This window comes from Sceloporus undulatus, chromosome 4, assembly GCF_019175285.1.
Source record: "Sceloporus undulatus isolate JIND9_A2432 ecotype Alabama chromosome 4, SceUnd_v1.1, whole genome shotgun sequence".
Classification (NCBI taxonomy): domain Eukaryota; kingdom Metazoa; phylum Chordata; class Lepidosauria; order Squamata; family Phrynosomatidae; genus Sceloporus; species Sceloporus undulatus.
Window position 1 is genome coordinate 63,721,529 of NC_056525.1, and position 22,157 is coordinate 63,743,685.

The window sequence follows — 22,157 nt, forward strand, 5'->3', positions numbered from 1 at the left end:
GTTCAGTACTAGGCTTCTCCATTTAACCCAATGTTTGAAATTCAGAATTTCCCAAAATGGGCCTTTGGTCTCCTTGCTTAGTCCTGGCCCAGATTCACCAGCCCCAAAGTATTTTGCTGTGGATTTGCTTAATGACAATAGCACATACAGATCACTAAGCTCTTATGGGAAATTTTTCCACAGTTCCCTTTGACATCAACTTTTTCTTTTCTCAGCTTTACCTGTCATTAACCTCTTTTTCTACCTCCTCTTGTTGTTGTCTCTTTCCCTGTTTCTCAGACTACTACTACTCTTTCACAACTTCCATCTTACCTCCTCCTACTCTTGGAGCTTCCTCTACTTAATCCTCCATCATGATTACCCCATTTTATAACCCTCCTCCCACCAGCAAAAATACAGTCCCTGCTCCTAGTCACTGTGTAAATGTCACCAATTTCCAGAACTGAGTGGGATACATCACAAATCTCCAGCAGATTGGGTCTAACTAGGGATGCCATAACCCGGCAGCCCCCGTGACAATCACGCTTTTGGGGGGCCCCTCACGGTCCTGTTTGGGCCCCCACGCCTTGTTCCCGGTTCGGGGTCTGCTCTTCCATGCCGCTGCTGCTAATGTGGTGCTGCGGCGCCAACCACCTCCTCCTCCTCTATGGGTGGGCTGGGCAGCGCCAACCCACCTCCTCCTCCGGCTCCGCCTTCCTCCTCCTCCTCGGCGGCAGAAGCGCTCCGCCACCGCATCAGGGCTTGCCCACCCGCGCACGGCGCACAGGGCTCCAAAACAGGAGCTCGTCCCTTGCTTTGGCCAGCCAGCCATTGGCCAGCTGGCCAAGAGGACGGGCTCCTCAGCGCGCGCCGCCCAGGCCTCAGCAGGGGTCAGCGGCAGCGCGCGCGCCTGCCCTGCTTCCCTCCGTGCGTGCGCGCCTGCCTTGCTTCCCTCTGTGCGCGCGCGCCTGCCTTGCTTCCCTTCTTCTGTTGATGGAGGAGGGGGGAGAGGAGGAGGAGGAGAAGGAGCCGGAGGAAGGGTGCCTTGAAGGGGCCAGGGCAGAATTGTTGGCGGGCGGCGGCGGCGGAGGAGGAGGAGGAGGAGGAGGAGGAGGGAGGAGGAGGAGGAGGAAGGTGCCTTGAAGGGGCCAGGGCAGATTGGGCGGAGGAGGAGGAGGAGGAGGAGGGAGGAGGGTGCCTTGAAGGGGCCAGGGCAGAATTGGGGCAGAGGAGGAGGGGGGGGGAGAGGAGGGAGGAGGGAAGGAGCCAGAGGAAGGGTGCCTTGAAGGGCCAGGGCAGAATTGGGCAGGGGAGGAGGAGGAGGAGGGAGAGGAGGGAGGAGCCGAGAAGGGTGCCTTGAAGGGGCCAGGGCAGAATTGGGCAGGGGAGGGGAGGAGGAGGAGGAGGGAGGAGGAGGAGCCAGAGGAAGGGTGCCTTGAAGGGGCCAGGGCAGAATTGGGGCGGAGGAGGAGGAGGAGGAGGAGGAAGGGTGCCTTGAAGGGGCCAGGGCAGAATTGGGGCAGAGGAGGAGGAGGAGGAGGAGGAGAGGAGGAGGAAGGAGCCAGGAAGGGTGCCTTGAGGGGCCAGGGCAGAATTGGGGCAGAGGAGGAGAGGAGGGGAGGAAGGAGCCAGAGAAGGGTGCCTGAAGGCCAGGGCAGAATTGGGCCGGAGGAGAGGAGGAGAAAGCTGAGTCCGTGGCCATTAGGTCTGCCTTGGTTTTTGGGGTTTTTTATTATTTAAAATATAAAATACTTATTTTATTTTATTTTATTAATTTTTATTATTGCTTTTTATTTTTTTATTTTCTTTAATTTTTATATTGCTTGTTTTATTTATTTCATTAATTTTTATTATTGTTGTTTTATTTTACTTCATTAATTTTTATTTTGCTTGTTTTATTTTATTACATTAATTTTTATTATAATATCATACACCTGCCTTGTTTTTTATTTTCCCCCATTATTTTTATTATTAAATATGGAAGTGCATTTTCTGTGTATTTATGGTGCTTGAATGCTAACAAGTCTGCCTTTCTTGGACAATTATAGTGAAGATGGATATGTGGTGTATTGATATCACAAGCCTCTGAGGCACGGCCATGTAACTTGCTGTGTTTTTACAAACTCATGCCGGAGAAAAACCACAGTCCCTTGACCAAGTACACACTTCTGAGAAGTACAATTGAACCCGAGGGCAAATACATTTCTGCCATCTGTCTAGGATAATGCAAAATGTCCTCCATTTTGATCATGTTAAAAAACCAAATTTATATTAACATTTTTTAAATCCTCAATTTTTTGCCACGTCCTCCATGTGTCCTACATTTGAAAATGTTGCCCTACATTTGTCCTACATTGTCCCGGTTTGGAGCTCCTGACTTATGGCAACCCTAGGTCTAACAAGGATTAATCTATAATGTGCCCATTCCATCTCTTTTGGAGAGAGATGAGTGTTCATGTGGCCACAGCTATCCATGTTCTATTATTATTATTATTATTCATTTATATCCACCTTTTATAAACATGATTTTGAGTACTGGGACCAAATGACTTGTAAATTATTAAAACCATACAAAAAACATCTGTGTGTATGTTTTTAAAAACAATAAACATCTATAGAATTAAAACAAGTTGAAATTCTTAAAAGACATAACATTCAAATATCAAGAAAACAGCACACCATTAAATGCCCATCACAATAACAATTGGCTTCGTTATATACCACTTCATACTGCACTAAGCAGTCTCTAAGCGGTTTAGAACTGTAAACTAATTGCCCCAGCAAACTGGATACTAATTTAGTGACCTCGGAAGGATGCTAGGCTGAGTCGACCCTGAGCACAATCAATTTCTACAAACCTGACAAAATAAGAATGTGTTTACTTGTTGCAGAGCAAGGGAGCCATCCTAGCCTCCCTAAAGAGGGAGCTGCAAAGTCTGAGAGGCCTCTCATTTATTCCCCCCCAAATGCCTAGAGAAGGTATGTACAGAGAGAAGGCCCTCTCTCAAAGTGTACAACTCAAACAGGCACATTTATACAGTTTTCAAAATGCCTGGAACTGAGCTCTGGTGATATCCAGGCTAGACCGCTGTAAGTGGCTGCCATGTATGTATGTACAGTGGCCCTTGCCTTACGTGGGGGATCTGTTCTGGAGTCCCCTGCGTAAGGCGAATTCTGCTTATGCTCAAGCCCTATTCATTTGAATGGGCCTTGTCCGCGCGACAGTGGAACAGTGCCATGGGTGCGCGCCCCATTCATCTGAATGGGACACGCCACCCCTTGTGCCCCGTGTGCTCCCCGCAGCTTGACGTGTGTGTTCAAAGCCACGTATAGCGCGCCTACGTATAACACAGGCACGCTGTATTGCCCTTGAAGAGCATTTGAAAAATATATGATTGACACATTGTTAAGTAGGCCCACTACCATGGTGACCCTGATGTGACAGATGGTTGCTTTCCTGTCACCGGTTGGTGAACCTGTTCTGGGTTTCAGCCTAATTTTTAAATACACTATCCAAAGTGCTGCCTCCTATCCCCAAATAGGCATTTTGGATACCTCCTTTAAAATTGGATTAAAAACCTAAAGATTCACCATCCCTTCTAGCCACCAGCCATCACTGAACACTTCATCTATTAACTTCATGAAATGTGTGGAGATGCATTGTCAATATATGGTGTGGATCACAGTACTAGTATTTCAAAAGAGCAATGAAGTCGAATTCATAACATTCAGGTTAACCATTAGGGAGTGTTATTAGCAAGTTTGTGTTTATATCTAAACCACAAATGAAAGTATTAATTTCAGTCAGTGTAACCATGTGATTCTCTGTAAATTAATGCATTGCCCACATTAATACCTTACATGACACACATATGAAGGAACCATCTCTTAAAATACAAGATGGGGGGGGGGAGGATTATTCAGTGTGTGTGTGTGTGTGAAAAGACCTTTCCAGTCCTCAAATAATGGAGATCCTTTAATAAAGGATACCTGCATCCTATAAGGAAAAACTTTCCAACCCTGAAATAAGGGACATCCCTTATAAGGAGCACCTGGCAGCTCTAAACTGCACTGACAAGCCAATTCATTGGCTTACAAGCAGTCTGGAATCCTGTGTCATCTGATAATCCCACATTTGTGGAAGCCTACAGATCAAATGCAACCTTTCTTAGGGCAGTGTCCATGGGAAATGATACTATGCTTGACTCACTCAAGTAATGAACAAGTAATGAAAAGTACTTCCTTATGAAAATCCTCAACATGTTTTTAAATGGAAATGAAAGAAACAAACAAGCAAAACTTGTTCCTCTAAAAGTCAGGACCACAACCCTATACTGTCTACTCAGATTTGATGCCATTGAGCTCCAATGGAACTTTCTCCCAGTAAGGATATACAGGAGTATAAGTAAATAATGAAGAAAGGCCACAAAACAAAATTTCAGAAAGCACATCTATCCTGCTGGGAATAAGCAATATAGACAAAACATATGTGAAAGAGAGCATATTTTCTTGATTTGAACTACAGTAGAGATTATACACGGAAATAAGAAAGAGGAGATAAACTTAATGCTCCCGCCATGACTGCGCAATCGCATGGAGGTTTTCACACACCATCATGCTCCATCCAGTAGTACTTCTCCCATTAAACAACCTGGAATGCTCCTGTAACTTCATTCACGGGGAATCCTGTGAATAGCTTGCCGATAGTGCTTCATTTACACCAGGGGTAGGCAACCTTTTTGAGCCGGGGGCCGGGTTGCTGTCCCTCAGACAACTAGAGGGCGAAGCCGGGGAGTGGAGCTTCACCCTCCGGGGGCAGGGCCACATGCCGGGGGTGGAGCTTGCACCCTCCGGGCCGGAGCCATATGCCGGGGGCGAAGCTTCCCCCAAAGCCCCGCAGGGAGGAGGGGCGTGTGCCCGCCCTCTCCTCCTCGGTCCCTTCCTTCGGCCGAATGGGCTCCAAGGGGCCCTTTCGGCCGAAGGGGAGGGAGGCGACAGAGGGCTTGGCACCCGTCCCAGGCCTTTCCCTTCATCCAAAGGCTCCAAGGGGTCCTTTCGGCCAAAGGGGAGGGAGGCTGAAGGGAAGGGCTTGGGCACCTGTCCCAGGCCTTCCCTTCGCTCTTCCCTTCGGCCAAAGGGCTCCAAGGGCCGTGGAGGAGCCCAAGAGGCGGCAGGCCGCTTCCCCGGGCCCCTTCTTGGCCCGTGCGACCCCAGGCCTCCCTCCCGAGGGAGAGGCCTGGGGCCGCAAGGCCCAGGGGGAGCCCGCGTAGGCGGCAGGCCACTTCCGCGGGCCCCTCTCGGCCCGTGCGCCCCAGAGGGGAGCCCGCGGAGGCAGCAGGCCTCTTCCGCAGGCCCCCTTCTCGCCTATGCAGCCCAGGCCTCCCTTCAGAGGAGAGGCCTGGGGCTGCAAGGGCCCTGGGAAGAGCCCGCAGAGGTGGCCGGCCGCTTCTGCGGGCCGCTTTTCAGCCCATGCGGCCCCAGGTCTCCCTCCGGAGGAGAGGCCTGGGGCCGCAAGGACCCTGGGGGGAGCCCGCGGAGGCGGCAGGCCGCTTCCGTGGGCCCCTTCGTGTGGCCCGGAGGTGGAGGAGGAAGTGGAGGAGGAGGCGGCAGCCTTGGGGCGGCGGCAGTGACAACAGTGGCGGTGGTGGCAGCGGCAGGACCGGGCTGGGGCCGGTCCTGCCGCCTCCGCGGGCCACCTCCGGCCCGTGGGCCAGGGTTGCCACCCCTGTTTACACCATCGCGGAAAATGCAGAAGCCAATAACACTTTATTCATGCTATTGCAGAGCAATCTGGGACATTTTCCTAGAGTGCATTTAGGTACACACAATTCATTTTCATGCTAGGATTGGTTTTGGTTGATTCTTGTTACGTGTTACCCGGTTACGAAATAATTCGTTCTCCGCCGCCGCTTTCGTAACCCGAAAGGCTTTCGCAAGCCGGAACCCATAGGCGCTAATGGGGAAAAGCCGCGATTTGGTGCGAAAAAGCGCCGAAAGCACCAAAATTCTTTCGTACCCGAAATAACCTTCGTAACCCGGAACAGTTTTTTTCATTGGATTTTTTCGTAACCCGAAATTTCGTAAGGCGGCGCATTCTATCCGGGGCGGGTACCCTGTATTTGAGGTGTAGGGCATAATTTTCTTTAAATGTATAAAAATAATGTTCTGAAATATATCAATTATCATTTTTATCTTTTTCAGTTTGGGGACATAATCATGCTTTTCAGACATGTGCAGTCATGCCAAAATGGCACATGCAATAACACTACAAGAATGGATGTATGCAGAATGCAATTGCATTTTTCTTCATTTTTATCTCCTCATTTTGTGCAACTGCATGACTGTGTGAAAATATAGATCGCTATAGCACTATGTTTCTGTTATCTGCCATTAGTGTGCTATTGTTGTGCTGTTGGCCCTGGTGTAATAATCTCCAGTTTTTCAATAACATAGGTATCCTAGTAGAAAAAGAACAAAAAAATTTGTTCAGAATTTTACCTGAAGGCCGGAGACTAGTTTTGTTTAAGTTACTAGTTATATTAAGATGATTCATGTTGCACTTTAATTGTCATTTCTGAATCCAAGTCTTGCCAGAGTCACACACTGTCTAGCAAATGCCTTGGGGGAAATCAGATCTCTTCCTGTTCTGATGCACAGGCTTTGAAATTGGTTTCCATTAGAAGCCTTTCTTATTCCTTCTGTACCTCACGTTTTTACATCTTTGCTAGTGTAATGTTGTTACAGTGGTGGCTAGTCAGTGCCCTTGAGTTGACCCAGACTCATGACAACCCTGTAGATGAGACATCTCCAAGCCCCCTATTCTCCACTGCTCTACTTAGATCTTGTAGTTGAGGCCCATGTCCTCCCTATTGTGTCAGCTATTTGGCATGCGGTCTTCCTCCTCTTTTTAGTACTTCTATCTTGCCTAGCATTATGGTCTTTTCTAGTGGGTATATCTTTTCATGATGTGGCTGAAGTACAAAGCCTCAATTTGTCATCGTTGCTTCCAGGAGAGCTGTTCAAAGCCCCATTGTTGATTTGTTCAAGGTCCCATTGATTTGGCTTTTGGCTATCCATGGTATCCTCAATACTCTTCTCCAGCGCCACATCTCAAATGAGTTGATTTTTTAAAAAAACAACTGCTTTCCTCACTGTCCAGGTCTCTCATTCATACATGGCGATGGGGATACAGTAGCTTGGATGATTCTGACTTAGTGCTGAGTTGTATATCTTTGCTCTTTAGGATCTCCTTAGTTCTTCAACTATATCCTTCCCATTTCTAGTCTTCTTCTGACTTTTTTCTGCAGTCTTCATTCTGACAGTGTTTTGATCCGAGTATGGGAAATGTTTAAATTCTGATTTTCTCATTGTTTAGGTTGAATTTGTTGAGATCATCCCTAGTCATATTTTTGTTTTCTTTATGTTCAGTAGCAAACATGCCTTTGGACTTCTTCTTTGACCTTCCTTAATAATTGTTCAAGTCTATAACATCTTCCGCTAGTAATATTGTCGTCATCCACATACTTAGACTATTGGTTCCTTCAACCATCTTCACTCCTCCTACTTGAGTCTAAACCTGCTCTTCATATGATGGTTTTCCTTATACAATTTGACCAAATTGGTGATAGAATGCAGCCTTGCTTCCATCCCTTTGCCAATTGGGAACCATTCTTTTCCCCCACATTCCCTTCTAACAGTCTCCTCTTGTCCTAAGTATAGACTTCTCACATCGGACTTCAATGTAGTGGGACTCCCATGTTTAGAGCATTCCATGCTTTCCGTGATCTATGCAGTCAAGGCTAGTGTAATACCTACAGTGCGCCCGCATCATATGCCAGAAGAAGCAGCAGCGTGCGCCAGAGAGAACAATGGGGGGGGTGCGCTGCCACCGTCCCATGCTGCCGTGAGGATGGCCCCATTACTTGTAATGGGGCTCAAGCTATGCACTTTTTCTTTTACGTGGGGGGAGGGTGTCCAAAACAGATCCCTGCATAAAAGAAGGGCACACTGTATTGCTAAAAAAAATTGCATGTTTTGAAGATTGTACACACAGAAATTAATGCCAAGTAGAACCATCACAATGAAGGTCTGTGCTTTTCTGCAAGTGAGGAAGAGGAGAAATGCTCTGGTTACCATAATCTGGTTAGCAAGAGTTAAACTCACTTGTCCTTCGAGATTGTTTCTCTATTGTTCACAGAGGCTCTATTTCGCCTAGCTTGCTTGTAAAGGGTTATTTTCAGAGGGTTAACTTGCTTGGAGGATGCTTTGCCCGTGATCTCACTGTGTAACAGTCCCTCTCCACATCCCCACCACCATCTTTCTATGATACAGTATGGAAAGAAAAAGAAAGAGAGAGAGAGAGAGAGAGGAGAGAGAGAGAGAGAGAGAATTTTCCCTCTGAATTGGCGACATCTCTCCAGTCCTCCTCTCAGTCTCACACAAAAGAGTGGAAGATTGTTGGAGTGCAAGTTATTTATGGGAAGATAAACACTGTCTTAGAGTGCTTCACCAATTATTTCCTCCCACATGTTACATCCTGTGTTTCAGTCTTGCGCCAGTTCTTTAAAGTGTCAGTTTGTTGTACTGATTTTTAGATTTCTGTCACATATAGTGCAAAGCTTTCAGGTTGTGAACTGACAAAATACTGTTGTCTGTGTCAGGTGAAACACTAAAACGTAGTGTTATGCAATACATCTGAGGCCTCTGGGCCCTTCTTTTTTCCATTGTTTAAAGGAGATGGGAAGCTTTGGCTTTTGTTTTAACCAACATCAATCACAGTTAGTTATGTCCAGACTAAAGCAAATAATAAGTATAGTTTAGGAAGCAAGCATCTTCATTCCATGGCTTCTGATAGTGGCTTGCATCTCTACAATCGGGATTCTCACACTTTGGTTTTTCAGATAGTTCGGATTTCAGTTCCCACACCCTCATCCATAGCCATGCTAACTAGTGTTTCGGGAAATGAACTCCAAAGCAACTGCACAACCATAGGTGAAAAAGTACTGCTCTAAACTATAGTTTCATCTAACAGCAATTTGAGGTTCATGCGCATAAGCTATGCCATATTTTACCATATTCTCAACTGTACCAGTTTGGCAGAGTCCCATGTCCTCTGCTGTCCTTTTTTCCAGCTGCTTTTAAAATGCCCCAGTTTCCCTAGTAGGCTCAGGCAATAGCAAACAGCTCCAGCCTCTCCTAGTTGGTGTGTTCTTCCTCATTAATGCCTTTTTTGCCCTGTTGACCACACTTGTCATTGCTTGTTGCATATGTCCCAGTTTCGATCTGTGAAATGTTGGAGGGTTTGCTTTCCTGTTTTATCTAAAGCCAACCTACTGTCTAATTTGTTTTAGAAAAATGATTGATCACATAGTTGATGACAATGTGTATAAACACCTGCAGACAGAGAGACATTTCTATTTAAATGTCAGCTCGCTCTTTGCTCTGCAACTTCTGGATCCCATTCACATCACACAATTATAGCACTATCTTCCACCTTAACTGCCTTGGCTGCATTCTATGAATCATCAGGTTTCCAGTGTGAGGTGCTAGAGTTTTCTTGCTGAGAAAATATAATTAATAATTAATAATAATAATAATAATAATAATAATACTAATAATAATATGATTTATTATATTCCCTTTTCTCTTTGGGAATCAAGGCAGATACAGCAATTGTAAACATCACGAAATAAAATTACAATTCAAATAAACAGTCCCTATCTGATCCTCCCCCCATACCCCTCCTTAAACTCCACATCCCAGAATTCCATAGTTTGAACCATGACAGTTAAAATGGCATCATAATGCTATTATTGCGTAGTGTAAATGGGCTACAGGAGAAGGATTCCATTCTTTTCTGTTATGCGTTCTGGGAATCATTGCAGAGACAGAGAGGTAGTCTTCTCAGTTTCACCACTTATGTGTCATTTTCTTTTCAAAACTGAATATTACTGGTGTGGGAACTCCCTCTTCTTGGCAACAGTAGTGCTGGCTGCCAGGAAGAAAAGGAAGTGGGAATAGGGCATATGTACTGAATTAGCAGCAACTATAAGAGTTTAGATGCTTATAATAACAGCTTCATGGCCACACCTCCAAGGACTGTCCACAGTGCAGGTACAAGTCCAGAAATATTTTGCATTACAAAATAGCTCACAACAAGTTACTTTTGTTGGAACAATCTACTCCATCACCATCATCCCAGCTACTTTGAGGATTACACCTACTGTACAATGAAAAGGAACAGGGAAACAGCATCATCCTCCCTTTTAATTAAAAAAAAGTCCAAGTCCTCGACCCTGACAGACCTTAGACCACTATAATAGGAGCCATGGGTGTATCTTGTGTTCTGTGGGAAGTAAGGAGGGCTACACGAGGAGATGAAGTCTGAGCCCTGCTGCATTTATTGTAGTTTAAAAAATACTTTTGCTTTCTTCCCCATTTGAGCATTGGTGTACAAAAATGCCTTTTGGGTTAAAGAAAAATATATATATCTTTTTTGGAGCAGTAGCAACAATGGCAGGCAGAGAACAGGATGGGTGTAACAATGATGCACATGATGACCTGCACATTCTCAGAAATTTGATTTATGTTATAGTCTGAGCTGGAGAAAAACTGCTCAGGAAAATACTGCTCAATTCATAATGTAGCTATAGCATTACGAACTGGAAAAATTCATGTTCCAAGCCAAGTAAATACAAACTTTGGCAACATCACTAGTTTATATATTTTTAGCCATTTGCACCTCAAGTTCCTTTTTAACTTGACTTATAGTAGATTTACATTTGCTGTGCTATGCTATAAGATTTACGTTTCTCATTTAAAACAGACTTCCACTTTTTAAAGGAACTCTTCCAGGTTTTCAGAGCCTCCCATCCTACAGTTTCACTGTGCTGGCAATCTTCTATAATTGCACATATCTTTTCTAAGGTGTTTGGTACTCTTTTGTGTGTGTGATCTTCTGTTATAGTACAGTACAGTAGTTTCCAAAGTTTTCCCAATGAATTTGACTCACTCCACTTGTATCTTAAAGTTTCCTTTTATCTAATCTGTTCATTATTAGGGATATAATATTTTTATATTAAATACTGATATGATGGACTTTCTGGATATTTTTCTATTCACACATTATGTTGAATTTGACAACATGAAAGTCACTGTTTCAAAACAACATGAGATACTTTTGAGTTTCCATCAGAGCAGATGCTTAAGATTCAGTCAAAGTAATTTTCTCCTTGTTGTGTTTCTACTGCCAGCTGTTTAAATGCACACTCGTTTACTGTATCAGGGATTTTGTTTCCCTGTCATGATTCAAGTTTACATTGATCCACTCAGTCTAAGGTCATTACCTTTTATTGTTTATTTTGCATTGGTTTCTTCCTTTGTTCTTTGCAAATAAAAGTTGCCATCTTTCTTCTGATTGTGATGTTCTGGTGTTGGAGAGTTTTGTCTGGAATATTTACCAAGAGTGGTTTTGTGGACAAATCTGTTGATGTTTTCTTTTCAAAACCAAACCTAATTTACATATCAAGCAACATCTCCACATCTGAATCTACTCTACTTTTTCCTTGTGTTCAGTACTGTAGAAAGGATCCCTTCACAGAAGGTGCTGTGATCCCATGATGAGTCTCAGCTGGAGGAAGAGGGGAGGAAGATGGGCTTTTCCAATTTCTCCTTTTTTCTAAAGTTTTCTGTTCTACTTCCCATGGTTGCCTACCCAGAGGACTTTTTCTTCAGCCACCCCTAGACTATAGAATGACCTGCCAGAACAGATCTGACAGTTGAATATGCTGTCTGAATTTAAAACAGCATTAAAAACCAGTCTCTACTGGCAGACTTATCCAGATTATTTTTAAACTGTGAATTTTCAGTTGTGGATTGATTGTTTTGATATATGCTGGTCTTATTTGTTATTTTAAATTGCTGTTACATGTTTTAACAGGTTTATGTGTTTGTAACTAATGTTTTTGAAGAACGTTATGCTGTGTGTTGATCTGTTGTTATCCCCTGCCTTGGTCCACGGGGAGAGGCAGGTTAGAGTCTTGTTGTTGTTTATAATAATCATTATAATGACTCCTTTTCAGTTTGTATCTCAGCCAGCTCTCAAAACTTTCATGCAGTGGGTGACTTAAATATAGGGTAAGGTTATCATACAGCCTCCTTTTCCCAGACATGTCCTCTATTTCAGAACTAGCATTTCGGTGGGGGGGGGGGGGCTTTTAAATCAATGGGACAAAATGAAGAGCCCTATAGAGAATATCCTACTGATAGAATGGCCTTTATGTAGCTTTCAAACTTAACATCATCACTCTGCACCAATGGACTCACAGAGAAAGGCAGAAGGGGGAAAGGAAAATGGCAGTGACAGTGGCCCTTGTGTGGAAGGAGCTACTGCACAGTATGGAGTGGCCGAGGGCTACTTCCCTCAATCAAATGTTTATCTCTTCCCCTTCCCTTCTTCAGCCATTATTCCTTTCATCGCCCATAGCTCTTCTTTTTGGTCCCCTTCACAATTTTCCTCTCTGCTGCTCTACCTTGCAGGGCTGTTGTGAGAACCTGCAGTGTTGGAGTAGTGGATGAGCAGGCATGAAGGATGGACCTCCAATCCCAGGCTGTTTTGGGATATTGCTAAGGTAACTAGATCAATTATTGGAATGATTTAATATCTCTAAATAATTAATTAAAATGGTAACTACTTAAATACACTGAAGATTAGGAATATTTATAGTCACGATAGTAACCCTAGTACCTGGTGAGCTAAGTACACTGAATCAATTGCAGGTCTCCTGTCTGTGTCCTCCTCAAGAGTCAGTTACTCTATACTCCTTACATCCATTCATCAATGGAGCACTGCAAGTGAAAACCCAACATTCGTATATGATTTAGAATAGTCTACATATCTTCCATCATCCAAGAATGCATTGTCCATCCAAAACATGTTTAACTACAGTTCACCACCAGTGTTCTCTTTATCCTAAAATCAAAATCAACTAAAGATTAATACTTTCAAGCTCCACGCCTTTCTACAAGGAGCCCTAATTGTGCAGTAGTTAAATTCTCATACTGCAGCTGCAACATAGTAAATTCAATCCTAGAAGAGGGCTTCAAAGTCCACTCAGCCTTCCATCCTTTCATAGATCAGTAAAATGAGTACCCAGCTTGTTGGGAGCAATTGGCTTACAGACTGTAAACTGCTTAGCAAGTGCTAGTTCACTGATCAGTGGTATAGAAACATACTTGCTATTCATGGCACCTTGGGGTACCATGGGACAATCTTGGTGTGATACACAATGAAATATGCACTGTGGGTACATATCTGTCTGTAACTGAGAATACATTCAGATTCAGCAGTTGTAATAGATTATGCTCACCAGCAGATCAGCTGTGACATCCTGTAGAAGGAGGGGCACCTTGAAAATACCATTGCTTCTTTGGTTGCATGTACTGGCAATCATTTGATTTGATGTATTGAGCTTTAAAAGAGCTATCCTTTTGAAAAAGCTGGGATGGGTGCATGAAGGGGAATTGCTGGGGTAGTGATGAGCTTCATGGAGTTAATGGAGTGAACTCATAGTTAGAGACAGGTAATAGGGTTATTATTACCTGTCAGGGAAGGTTGATAGGAGCTTAATTTCTTCCTACTTTGGGTTAAATAATTGGCCAGCTGCTATTTCAATGGAAAGATATGTTGTAGAATTGCCACAAAAGTTTACCAACCTTGGCCTTGAATATCTAAAGCAGCTTCATCAAGAAACTCATGAAACAGGAAAGCATGTAATGGCACCTCCAGTATTCATCAAGTACTATTTGCTTGTAATAAATGATCCGATAAACAATAATTCTGTAACCTTTGGCAGCAAGACTCATAAAAGAAATTTGAAAGTACTCAGCAACGTCCTATAGAAATAAGCACAAACCAAGAGTGAAGAAAACTGTAAGAGATATGTTCTAATACACTTTTAATACTTAGAATATACTGTAACACACTATTGGATTAGGACAAGGTACTGTGGTCTAAATCTAGTTGTGAGCTCCAATTAGCATAGGCTCACTGATTCAATGGGATTTACCAAAGTGATGGTAACTGATGCAGTGGGCCTGTTCTAGCTGGGTCTAGTATTTGGATTTAGGCCAGAATCTCTGGACAAAGACACTGATGGATCCAAGGAAGCTCTATTTCATTGCCCACAATTTCTGCTTTGCCAACTCCAATATGTTGTTTTTGTTGTTATTATGTGCCTTCAAGACAATTCTGACTTATGGCAACCCTATCATAAGGTTTCCTTGGCAAGATTTGTTCAGAGGAAATAAAACAGCAGGAAAATGCTGTTTGATACTTTCACTCTATCAGCTCACATGCACTGGGTACACAGGGGTGATTTTGGTGGTCTGTGGAATCCTGTGATCCAGCTGCATGTCAGTATGCAATGCTTTGGATGAAAGTGTAGCTTCAGCCACATCAGTCTATGTGCATATGGACATAATCTTAGCTGAAACGTAAAAAGATGAGACTAAGGAATTTTGGACTGTGCTTTTTAATGTATCATCCAGGAAGGAAATGGTACTTCTTTGAGAAGGGGAAAGTAAAAGTCAGTGAAAACCTATTAAACTCCTTTTTGACACAGTAAACATCAACCACAGTGGCTGGAAAAGTCAACATTTTTACCACAGCTCCTAAGATCTAGCAATCAGCATGGCCACTGATCCAGGGAGATGTCTGCTCTAAGTTATTCCATTGTGGCAGGCTATGTCCTTGCAGAAATGGCCTCAAATCGTTTTATAGAAAATGCAAATTGTGTTCTCACTGACATAACGACAGCAAAAATAGCAGCAGGATCAATAATAATAAATCGAATCATTGAAAATTTGCTGCCATACAGCAATAAATGCCTTCATACAGTCTAATGGAGAGATTTCCCTGTTTACTACAGTGACATTTCTTTAAAGGTAGGTGCTGTCCCCAATGGTACTATCTAATTGTGGCTATTCATTTTTAAAATTATCAGCCTTGAGGTTTGGAGACTAAATTTTTTGGAGACTGAAATCTATATTTCAAATGAATCAAAGTTAAATTTAAAAATTTAAACAGCCTGCAACTGATGTGCAAGTCTGTACACTATCGTTTTGTTTACAATGGCAGTACTGTTGTTCATAACAGAGGCAGAAACAGAGGCCTGGACCTCAAAACAGCACTTAAAATATTTCTTGGCTAGTGTCAGTTGTTCCACACCAGTTCAGCAATGAAGGAGTTAAAAGTACCAGCCAGAAGCTCCTTTCTTTTCTCCCCCTCTCCTAACTCTTTGTTTTACAAAAAACACATCATCAGAAAACCTGCTCAGAATCCTCTCAGCCAGTGACACAGAAAATTCACATCCGAGGGAGCTGCCAGGGCAACAACAAATAGCAACAGTAAATACAGCTGCCTAAATTTCACTGGATGGTGCACTGGCCTGCAGTCTAGGGATCAGAGAGGGCGTCATGCTTCAACAAGACTTGCATGGTGTCTAGATTTCAAGGGGATGCTTTGCTTTTTTATTTTCCTTCTTACTCTCCCCTTACTCCAGCTCAGACATTAATGCATACCGCCTATTCCTCTGTCTGTTTATCCCTTTAAACAATAGGGAAGGCTATATCCTCCCACCACCCCAATCTTCTGTTTTGGTTCTTTTTGAACTTGTTCTTATAGATCATGATCTATTTCACATGCACACCTATCGGTTTATGTACTTTTCCTTCCCTGACTTCTCATTCTCATCCCGTCTCTTCCTCTCACCTACCCCCTTTTTCAACCCTACCCCCAAAATTTACTTTTATATGGCAATAAAGACTGAACTCTCTCAGTTAGGATCCAGCACTTAACGCTGTTTAACTCTGGTCATTTCATGTGTTTCACTGAGGAATAAACTTTTTCTTTACTTAATAACCAATAAGAGGAGGGAGATGAGCCCCCACTGCTATCCCTATAGGAAATGCCCCTTCCCTTCACGCCAGAGCTTGAGGGAAAAACTGCCTACAAAATAACAAGTTAACTGTAATTAGTTATTTTTCCATTAGCAAATGTATAACCATATTGCATCATAATGGGAAATTAATCAGGCACAGCACCACCAATTTGCTGTGCAGAACTTTAGTTAATTTTATGGTGAGAGGGATATGGCCCAGGGATATAATTCTTCACCAATTCTGTTCTCAAACGAAGCCACAAATTATTTTAGCAATTTTCTGCCTGCTGTGAGAATCTGTGAAGTTGAAAACTGTGCTGTTTTTGAAGACCATTTATAGTTCAGGACTCGTTCTGTGCAAAATTCACATAGGTTTTTGTGCAGAAAACAGTATTTTCTGTGCATAAGATAATATTTCTGCACAGAAAATGCTGTTTCTTGCTGTAGTTGGGGACTTATTCTGTGTAATATGTGCTTTTTTCTTTTTCTTTTTTTGCACAGAAAGCAGTCATTTGAAATACTAGATTGGCTACTTAGCTAAGGAGATTTTGTTTGTTTGTTTGTTTGTTTGTTTATATCTTGCCTTTCTTCCAATATAAGGATGCGAGGCAGCATAACTAAATAAGTCTCCTCGCCTAACCACCACCACCCAGTCCCCCTTAAGAGCCAGCTGCTATATTGGGTGGTCAATTCAGCTAGCAAATAAGGCACAAGCAAGATGTTTCCACCACCTCATGCCAGCAAGTGAGGCTGTGACAAAGACTTGCAATGGTGGACCTGCAGGCTTGTTGGCTGGTTGAAACATTATCTTCTTTATGTTTCAATCACCAGCTGCGTGGACTTCCTTCACCCAATCTGGCTACTGGTTCTTAAAGTAGATTGGGATGGCTTTTACATATGTTTTCAGCAAGATTATATGGCCTTACTTAATACAGATCATTTATGAATTTGTAACCCTAGGCTACAAATCTGCAACTGTAGTACTCAATACCAACATTCATTTTCTGCACAGGAAACATTTTCTGTGCAGAAATATTATTTTCTGCACAAAAGAATGCTGTTTGCTACTTTTTTTGTGCAGAAATCCATGAGCATATTTTGCACATAATGCTCCTGTATGGTCCAGTGCAGCCTAGTAGTTCTGCATGTGGAACTACACTACAGTTGGCCTTTCATGGGCCCTGGACCCACCATACAACATACACCAATTCCATGCCTGAGCAGAGAGTGATGAGAGATCAGAAAGGCATCTATGTCCTCATAGCAAGATGCAAAATGATTGCATCCTCTGCTGAGGTCCTTTGGCCCTCTAATAATCTCAGCAGAGGATGTTCAGTGGTCCCTCCAGATTCGCTAGGGTTAAAGGTGACAGACTCCCATGAATGTGGAAAAAATACAAATAAAAAAAACCCACTATTCTTTTTACCTGAGATAACACCTCCCTAGGAATCTATAGGTCCTCCAGTGCAACTCTATGGCCAACATCTGCCAGATGATGATCATTTTGGAGAACATACAAATGCCTAGAGAAGTATTTTCTCTAGGAACTTCTAGGTTCTCCAGTACAGTTCTATGGTCAACGTCTGGCAGAGTTGCACTGGAGGACCTAGAGATTCCTAGAGAGAATGTGGAGGGCCAACTGTAATCATTTTACATCTTGCTACATGGATATAGCCAGATGCATCTCTAACCCACACTCTCTATTGCTCTTCACTAGGCAGGGAATGGCTTGGTGGAGGCTGCAGCAACAGTACAAATAAGTCCAGGGTGGATTTGGTTTGTGCAGAGGAGGAAAGGAATAGAAGCCTCAACATCAGCCAAAAGCAGACACATTCAGGGATGAGCTTGATGTATACCTGTTAATACCACAAACAGTATGCCAACCTATGGCATACTGTTTGGTGAAGAGTCTTGTCAGTCCAGGATTCTCCTCATCAGGGTTTCCTAACATTCATCAACCATTTTCCAACCATTTTTTAGAATTTTATTTCCATTTCTAATGTAGCTTTACTAAATGATGAAGAAAGGATATCGAATGGTCTGAATGCTGGCCTCTCCTTTCCACCATGTTGCTATTCTGGGGATTCAGGTAAGGACAAGGAAGTAAAAGGCAGAGAATATGAGCTGTACTATAGGCCAAACGTTTGCAGCATTCAAAAGTGGATTTTTAAAAAGCAATTAAATGTTACTATTTTGAATTACTTTTGAAATATTGGAGTATTTTTTTAAAGGAAGCAAGTATAATGGTAAACTGTTGAGGCTGATGGCAATGAACACACTCTGGGTTTTAGTCTAAAATTCAGAGGGAACTATTCCAGTCAACTACAACACCCCCAAAATAACAGCCGAGACTCTAGATCTACCCGAGAGTAGCATCACCTATCCCGACCCCCTAGTCCTGACTTATTGGGTACCATCTGCTGTGAGCAATGAGCTTCAGTTTTTCTGTCGATCGGGAGCACAGCAAACGAATATTTCCATCCCATTCCTGCAAGCAGTCACCAGTGCAATAGTCAAAAGTAGAATCCCTGTTACAATTCCTCCTTGCACCAGAGATTGCTCACAGTAGAGGACCATGCTTTGACTGACCAGCAGACCCCATTGCTTGCAGTGGCTGGTGTCCAGTAATTCCAGATTGGATAATTTTTATAATCCCTACATATTCTCTACACTATTGAATACATAGGGATCATAAATACAAATCAGTTACAAATGTATAACTCTAGGTTATGCATTTATAACTGTGATCATGAATCACAGCCAACTTCATTTAACCCAGAATGAATTTACTGCCCCACTGACATGGAAGCCAACAACTACCCCTGGGTAACAGAACATTTTGACCAGAAAATAACTGTAAATAATTACTTTTGTGCCGTATCTTTCCACACGCTGCTCCATATACACATACCTATTATTCCCCACTGGAGGAAAGATTCCATAGGCACTACTAAGAGTTTTCTCCTCATTATGAATTGCTGAGAATGGGATTCCTCCAGATGGAACCAAATGTTAAATCCCCTCCCGCAATATTGTCCTCATCCAGCACAGATCTCCTGCTGTGAGTTGTCTGCTATTAGTTAAAGGCTAATTAACTATGCAAGGGCAAACAATGTGACAATCATCACATCTAGTCTAACCATAATTCACTGGGGACTGGAGTGCTGCTTATGTGTACCAGGCATTAAAGAAGGCAATTCTTTGCTCATTATTGCTAGTTGAAATGAACCTGTAGTAATCACCATGAGGCAAAAACAATAATCATCAAAACAAGCAAAGCTTGGCAAGTTACTTTTAAGAAGAATGAATATAATGGCAGGTTGAAGCTGTCCACAACTGAGCAGCAGTAGGATAATGCTTTAGGACATAGAACTTGCCCAGTTATGAGTGGCTTCATGCTATTATATTCATTCTTCTTAAAAGTACCTTTTGAGGTTCTGAAATCAAACAACAAATCTCCAAACTGACTCATTTCCCAAATAACAGGCGCTTCTTTTACATATTCTCTGTGTCAATGACATGCATGCATACACATTTACAATAAGAAACAAGATACATGTTCTGAGCATTTAATTCCGGCCACCAAATTCCTGAAAAGCTGCAGAATATAATCCTGTTTATTGTAAGGTGTAAACTTTTAGTCTTGAGAACTGTTTGCAAAGCTTATCGTAAGCTGCAGAGCACAATCCTATGCATATTTAACCAAAAGTAGAACCAGTAAAGGAACCATTCAGGTATTACCAAACCATTACACTTGCAAGCTGCTTTGCTCTCTTGTGAATTCTAAAGATGTAATTAAATCATTTTAAACTACACACGCTCTTACAGCAGCTAGCCCTTTGTAGGCTTATTAATTAATAAATACCGGGCTGTCTTCTTTCTCTTGCTGACATATTTTGTCCCATGGCAATACTAACTCATGTCTCTTTACCTTCATTCTTCTGTCCCCTACTACATCTTCCTCATATCAACCTTGTCCCTTCCATCCCATATTAAGGTAGCCAGGTCTCTTACTCTACAGAGAACAGTGTCTATCTGAAGGGCTTTCAGAAGCAGTGGCTCCATCATCACAGTGGGCAGTGAATCTGCTCTGGGATTTAGTCCAAATTTCAAAGGAACTACCCAGGGTGCTTAACATTTTGGGGGGATAGGGTTCAGCAATTTGCACAGAGCCTTTTGAGTTCATACTCAAAGTGGATTCACCACTTCAAGGACATGGAGCACACCAACCACTGCTGCTCAAAGGACTGTTCTTTATTTGGGGGGAAAATCCTCTGTTTCCCAGTCCAAGTCCACAACAAAGACAAAGAACCATAGAAAAGAGCAGGGGTTTGGGATTTGTCTCTCCACAGGTAGCACCTGACCTGAACATTGAACATTGAACAAGCACATAATGTATTTCTATTTGGATTATAGCCATTAAATTTCCAAATTTACACCTCTATCTATCAATCACTGTATATAAGCTTTATGCAAACTGATGTCCTCTTTCTGAGGACACATTCTCTCCTTCTAGCAGCTGCATAAATGACTACTCTATCCAGTGTAGAGCATGCTGCTGATGAGGTACACCAGTCTCTCCCAAAGTGAAGCACATAGAGAAAACATTGAGTCATTATAATGTTGAATGGTCACTGCTGAAATAGTGTACACAACCCATTCAGAAAGAGGACTGGGGCTGAAAAACCAAAGAAAAGCATAGGGACATGGTTAGAGCTGACATCAAATTAGTGACTTAATATAGTATAAGTCCAACTTACTCACCATAAGTCACTTTTTATCATTGTGAAGGTTATAATTCTCTATTGACCTCACAGGATGACTAAAATCTCCCCCAACATATTTTTTAGCTGCAGGAACATCATCCCCACAAGAAAGGGGCACTGAAGAAGCATCTGGATATGGCCTAAAAGCTAGCTGCAGAACAATGACATCATCTTTGGAATAGCGGTATATAAATAAAACAAATTATTATTATCTGCTCAGACCTCCAGACAACTCCCAGAGATCTTTGTGATTGACATTGTTGTTCTGCATCTGGCTATTGGGAAACAGCTAGATGCTTCTCTGACGCCCCTTATCACATGTGTAGCAACAGCAGAAAAGCAGTGTGGTTGGAAGCCAATGGTGGGGTTTGCCTGTCAATGAGAAGGAGTGCTCCAGCAACAGATGGACTACAGACTAGCTACTGGACAGACAAAGATTTATGTGATAGGATACAGCCATGGATTTCTAGCAGTTTTCAACCTTTTCAGACCTGGGACCAACTTTAAACTCCACCTTGTAATTTGGGATCTTCTCCTGGAGCATTTATCCAATTTGTGTGGTGTGCAGAAATTCTCAAGTCAGGCTGAAATCCAGCATAAGAACCTGATCAACTTTAATTTCTAGCATCTATTTCTTCTTTTTATGTGTGCATTATTATTATTATATCTTACTTTCTCCCAAAATTGGGACTCAAAGCAGTTTACATTTTAAAAGAACTATACAATTAAAAACATGCATAAGTCAGCATAAAAATAGAATTAAACTATTACAGTATTAAGACACATCACTCATTAAAAGAAAAACATGCAATTTAAAAAGAAAAAAACATTTTAAAAGAGTACAGTTAAAATAGTGAAATACCCTCAATCTATTCTTTAAAGACTATGTTTTAAAAGCCTTTACGAATAAAAACGCCTTAGCATGCCTACAGAAGGACAACAGAAAGAAGAGGCCATCCTGGCCTCCCTGGGAAGGGAGTTCCAGTCTAGGGGCAGCCACCAAGAAGGCCCTCTCTGTTGTCCCCACCAATTGTGCTTGTGATTACGGAGGGACTGAAAGAAGGATTTCTCCTGATGATCTCAGAGCCCAGGCTGCCTTATACAGGGAGAGACAGTTGCCAAATAGCCTGACTTGAGCCACATAGGGCTTTGTGGGTCATAACCAGAACTTTGAATTGTTCCCAGAAATAAACTGGCAGCCAGTGGAGCTGTTTCAACAGGGGCACTGTGTGGTCTCTGTAACCTGCCCCAGTTAACAGTTTGGCTGCAGCTTTCTGGAACAGCTGTAGTTTTGGAACACTCTTCAAAGGCAGTCTGAAGTACAGCACATTACAGTAGTCCAAATAGGATGTAACTAAGGTATGTACTACGATGGCATCTCAAAGAATGGGCACAGTTTGCACACAAGCTTTAGCTGTGTAATAGCACCCCCTTTTTTATCCTAGAATATTAAAAGGTTGCCATGGAGGGAATC

At 42.7% G+C, this 22,157-nt stretch overlaps 1 protein-coding gene across 21 annotated transcripts in view; it reads left to right on the forward strand.

The window, feature by feature from the left end:
• LOC121927857 overlaps positions 1-22,157 on the forward strand; it is a 171,525-nt gene that overhangs the window by 120,959 nt on the left and 28,409 nt on the right. For 12 of the 21 annotated variants that reach the window (XR_006103349.1, XR_006103350.1, XR_006103354.1 and 9 more), the window contains one exon: positions 12,517-12,608. The exons of the other annotated variants lie outside the window; for them this stretch is intronic. The gene's annotated coding sequence lies outside the window, so the exon portion shown is untranslated. The remainder of the gene's footprint in view (positions 1-12,516; positions 12,609-22,157) is intronic. 21 annotated transcript variants of the gene reach the window in all.